The following is a 5,119-nucleotide window of genomic DNA, read 5'->3' as shown; positions in this document are numbered from 1 at the left end:
AACGGAGGGAAGCAAGACGAAGAGAGACAAGCCCCAGACGAGACGAAGTTACACGGCGGTCTATCATCTCTCAGTTTCCTTCCCTTCATACTACTCCCCTCACTTCGTTCGGGCGGAGCCGAGGAAGGATGTAGGTGGAGTGTAAAAAACACGATACGCCAGCCTGAACGATGTGAAGCGCGGAACGGGAACACCAGAAATAAATTAGAAGAATAAGAACAAGTGATAGATTGAAAGAAATGTAATCCTGTAAGAAAAAAGAAAAGAGAACTATAAAGTGAATCATTAATTGATAATGCGAGAATGCGAAATTCTTTAATCTGCAAACTAATAAAAAGAGAAGACAAAAAGAATGACCATAAAGTGAAGAAATAATATATTCTGATGAAATTTCTAAATTATTAAAAGCATTTCCCTAAAGATATAGCAGCATTTGATAAAAGAAGTGTATTAGCAAAAGTTAATTCACAAGGATCCTCGAGATAGAAACCTTCCCACACCCACATCCCTAAGTTGGAGAAGATAATAATGAAAGATGTCCAAAAGAAGATACAAATAATAGAGCTTCAGAAACAAGGAAAACCCCCAAAAAGAAGAAAAAGATTATTAATAAGACTTCATATTTTTTAGTGAATTCTCTTAATAAATCTCTAGACCAAATATGAAAACTATAAATTAATCCAAAATTAAGATGAAATAATATAAGAAAATAATTCTATGAGAAGTAATTCCAGTCCAAACAATAAATATTAAATCCTGTAAAGATAAATAGAATTATAATAAGACAAAGATTAATAAATGGTGAGTATTAATAAGAAAACAAAATAAATCTGATGTAACTTCTAAATGTAATGATTTCCAAAAATAGATACAGATAAGAAAATAATAAATTCTCCTGTATTAATAAGTCTTATATGATATTATTTTAGAGGATTTTTGGTAAAGTCCAGAAAGTAACAATATTCCTCTAATTGTATAATGGAAATGCATGAGATTTATCTTGGTTTCTTTCGATTCACACATCATTACCCATGTCCGCTGAACGAAGTTGAATCGGGATTGAGCGAAAGGAACGGACGATGAACGAAGTTGGAGCGGAATGGGATTTTAACCGAAGAGACACGGTGCGAGACCACGAGACTAGACGGCATGAACCGAGACACGAAGTGGCGAGTATGAATGACGTGTGGCTCGCCTCTTTCTTCATTCATGTTTTCATCGTACACTCTCTCACTCTTACTAGTTACTATAATAGTAGTAAATATCTACACTCTTTATCATATTATATTATGAAAGCGGATTAACTATCCTATATATGCCTTATCATAGTACCTTCATTATACTATATATCTCTCTATAGTACCTTTAATATAGTATAGTTATCCCTGTAGAAGATATATATTAATGTTATAATGATATAATGAGATAATGTAGAGAATATAATCCCTTCCTTATCTATACCATATTATCACTATATTATCTTTACTTTACATTATTAATTATATTAATCTACCCGTTATTATTATACATATATTCAATTATTATCTATATTATCTATCTATATAAATATTTAATAATCCCTATATAGTACCTTTTAATATATCTCTTTTATCTTTATTACATTATTACATTATTACAGGGATATATAGTAAAGTGATGAATTATATATCCCTGTAAATACTTAGTGTAATAAGTGATGTAAGTGGAATATATGTATAATGATAAGGGATAGTAAAAAGTAATAGAATGTATATATGATAAGGAACATTACAATCATATATTAATAGTAACTAAGGAAAATATCTATATAGTAATAGTAAAGGTGATATATAGATAATATAGTGATGTAATAAGTGTATATAGATAATATAATAATATAGAGATGAGTTTAATAAGGAAGAGATTATAGAAGGGATTATATTATTAAACTAATCTCTATATTATCTATTATCTCCCTGTACTATATGAATATAGTGATGTAATAATATAATATGTAAATAGATAATATAGTAAAGTGAATGAAGATATAATAATAGATAATTCCTTTGTACAGTGAATAATAATCCCTGTAAAGTAATGTAATAAATATAATCCTTTCCTTACATCATATATTCATTCTACAGGGATATATCTATATTATATTATTATCATACAGGGATATACCTATTAACTATACTCTATATCACTATATACTCCCTGGTAGAGAGATAATATAGATATGATGTAGTAACTATCCCGTGGTAATAAAGATAATATTGGGGGTATATATAATCCCTTTAAGATAATCCCTGTAATAGATAAGATATAGGGTAGTAACTGATGTATATAGAAGGGATTACTTCATATTATGGACAAGGGATTATCAAGTAAAAGGGATAAGGAAGAGAGAGTTAATTCCTGTAATAATCCCTGTAATATGGTGATAAGGTAAGGGATACAGATATATTAAGATAAGTTCCCTTTGTAATCCCTGTACTATTAATATATGATTAGTTAATATGCCTTTGTAGTGAATATATGATGGTATAAATATATCCCTGTAATAGAGAATATATTATGAGTTAAGATATGATTATATAAATAATTAGTCCCTATGATGAACATATGAATAATAAAGAGAATTAGTACCTGTGAACTAATGATTAAGATAATAAGTCACATGTGAATAGTTAAATAAGTTAATTCCTGTACTGTATAAATATATGATGTATAGAGAGACTAAATAATATGTTAAAGTTTAGAACCTGTAGTAAAGGAATATATGATTAGTTTAATACCTGTAAGATAGCGGAACATATGTATAGTATAGTATAGAACCTGTAATATTAAGGAAATTATACTGTTTCTGTTAACTCCTGTATATGATATCTATGGTAAGGGATAATAACTACTGTAATGGGAATCTATGGTAGGTTATAGAAGTCAAAGGTACATAAGATAAGGTACTAAAGAATGGTATTAAGTCCCTAATCCCTGGTAACTAATAACCAGAATATAGATTTAGTCTATTACCCTGGGAACTAACTTTATATTATATTTAGTCCCATAATCCTGGATACTAACTTTATAATTTCATAAGTCATAGCAACCTGGTATCTAAGGAACAGTTCTAAATTTCGTCATAAATCCTGCGTAACTAAGGTATATATTCATAGGCTAAGTTATTCCAGTAAGTAGATCTATATAGTAAATTAAATGCCTGTATGAACTGGAACTAAAGTAATATATAGCTAAGTCCCTTTCAATAGTAACTAAGATTTAAAATTTCCTTAAGTCAATAGTAACTGGAACTTAAAGTAACAGTAAATATTCCTATAACAAAGGTACCTGGTAACTAATACAGGAAATATTTAGTCCTACAATGGTAACTCTATATAGGAAATTATGCCCTGTAAGAAAAGGAAAGGTACTAAGGTAGAAATAATACCCAGTCTAGAAAAGGTACTACAAATATATAGATAAGTCACTGTAAATAGATATCCTAAGGTAGGGATTAAATTATACCAGTAACGAAAGGGATATCTATATAGGAAATTTAATACCCTGATAACTGGATTAACTAATGTAACATATTAAATTCAGTCTTTCAAGGTAACTTTAAGAGAAATCTAGTATAGGAAATTATTAGCCCTGTAAATAGATCTAATATATGGGAAAAGTTAGTTCCCTGTGAAGATATCTATATAGGAAGTAATTAAACCAGTAAGAAAGGTACTGAAGAACATAAAATTTAGTCCTTATACATAGTAACTAATATAATATTGTTTAAGTCATACAAAGGTAACTTATCTAAGCTAGGGATAAATAACCCTGTAAGTGAGTATCTAAGGTAGGTTTCTAATGTCCTGTGGGTAACTGGATTCTAAAGTATAAATTTATAGGCGTATGTAACTGGTAACTAATTTTAAATAGATAAGTCCCTGTAAGTAGATCCACTATTTCATATGGTTCAAATTCTCTATAATGGTAACTAATATAAGCGATTACATTTAGGTCCTATACAAAGGGACTGTGAAGAACAAGGATTAGATAAGTCAAACTGGATACTAATTAATAGATAAAATGTTTCCAATAGTCCAATATCATTAGGTAACTTAAGAGATCCAGGTAGGAAATATAGCCTGGATACCTGGTTAACTAAGGAAATATTTAAGAAGTCAATAATGTAACTATCAATATAGGGAATTATAGAAGTCTCTGGTAACAGAAAAGGTACTAATTATATAAATTCTAAGTCCCTGTATATGATATCTACTTGGAACTAAAGTAAGGGATAGAAGTCACTGTACTGGTTACTCCTAATGATAGTATTTAAGTCCATAAAAATAACTGTACTGGATCTCTAAGGGTTTAATTAAGTCACTGGGCTCATGCTGGTATCTACGGTATTCAAATAGTCCTAGATAAATAAGGGATCTATATAGTGTGATTAATTTCCCTGTACATATAATATAGGAACTAAAGGTAAGAGAGATTTAAGTCAATACATAAGGTAACTCATAATATAATAAGTTCATAAATACAGGAATTAACTAATATAAAAGGGATCTAGTAATAGGATTTTAATCATATCACTGGTAACTAATGAAAGGATATATCCCTGTATAGAAACTAATGTAAATATTATCGTCTTATAGGGTCTAATATCCGTCCTGTATAGATAAGGTACTAATATAGGTATTTATGTATCCCTCTTGGTAACTTAGAGGATGAATATAATTCATAAGTACATAAGGTAATGGTAACTAACTAACTATATAATTTATTAAATTCAATGGTAACTAATGTAACAGTAAGTTTAAGTCTTAACAATGGTAACTAAAGTAACAGTATTTAAGTCATATCTAATGTTTACCGAAGTCATACGGTAACTAAGGAGGGAATGATAAGGGATAGAGACAGCTCATGAACGGAGAAGACTGGAAGAAGCCGGGTGATTGTGGGTGGTCGATTCCTTGTCTGCCGCTCCTTACGTTCCCGTTCATGATTCACGTCCACTTTACCATAACCCCGCGGAGCCCGTTTCCCTTCCCCGCGCCGAGTGAAGTGAGGTGAGCTGGCGCCGGTCTCCGACGGGTATGGATTATAAGAAGAGAGAATAATTGACAAGAACCAACTG

The sequence above is a fragment of the Montipora capricornis genome, chromosome 13 (genome assembly GCF_036669925.1).
Source record: "Montipora capricornis isolate CH-2021 chromosome 13, ASM3666992v2, whole genome shotgun sequence".
Taxonomy (NCBI): domain Eukaryota; kingdom Metazoa; phylum Cnidaria; class Anthozoa; order Scleractinia; family Acroporidae; genus Montipora; species Montipora capricornis.
This window is presented reverse-complemented; position numbering follows the sequence as displayed.